Below are 1024 nucleotides of genomic sequence, written 5' to 3' on the forward strand. Positions count from 1 at the left end.
ACGTTGCCGTAACGTGACAGATTTATGTCACGGGGAGACATCATCTAGATGATTTGTTTTCAAAGCTATTAAATCATGGACATCACAAGTAACCCGAGGCCTAACAAAATGCCATAAAAATACCGGGTGGGGCAAAAGCAGGCTTGCAACTGTCCCATGGGAGAGAATACAACAATCCTACATAATAAAGAGCTAACATATATAATAATCCTACATAATAAAGAGCTAACATGCTAATCACACCAAACAGGACGACCTTCCAGATGAACTCGGGGCTGCGAGGGACGAGCCCCTGGCATGGATTTCATGCACCGGGCCTCTAGTTACTAAATAATAATGCCAGGATAAACTCTGTTTCGTGTACGCACAACCATAAACACGTAAAACAACTCTAAATATTTAAAACGGCAAGAAAACTGGTGACTAGACACACCCTGCTTTGCCTCACGCCGAGCCCGTTGGATGGGTAGGCTGACGGGCACAGGTCCCGGGAAGGAAGTAACGGCGGCGAGCAGTAGGGCCCGTTGGCTCGGAACGCTGCTCCGGGAACCGCCTTGGTGGTGAGAAAACCTTCGTTTCAGTGACTTCCTGGCTGTGGGAGGGTCCAGGGTTCGTTTTGCTCACAAAGCGCCCGCACCCTTTACCTGAAGTGGAACGTGCAGACTGGACGGACGTAAGAGGGCTTACGGACTCTTAACCAACCACAGGCCATTTCACAGGAGAGCGAGCGGGTGAGGAGAAGCGGCTTCCCGGGAATAAATGCCAGCACCATGGGGCCCGGGGTCTGAATGGTGACAGAGAGGGGGTGCTTGGGCCGGCTGTTCTCACATCTGGGGCTCAGCGGCCACCACGCTCACAGCCGGGTGTGCCTGACGGACAGCACCCCCCAGGCCCGCCAGCCGGGTTGCCACAGGCGGGAGGTGAACACGCACCAGTCACACCATCTAACGGGAAACGGCTCGCACTCTCCAACTCTCTCCGGCCAAATCCGTGAGTCACCGGCGGCCTGCGCTGGACACTTTGC

Source organism: Cnephaeus nilssonii, assembly GCF_951640355.1.
Source record: "Cnephaeus nilssonii genome assembly, chromosome: 8".
Taxonomy (NCBI): Eukaryota; Metazoa; Chordata; class Mammalia; order Chiroptera; family Vespertilionidae; genus Cnephaeus; species Cnephaeus nilssonii.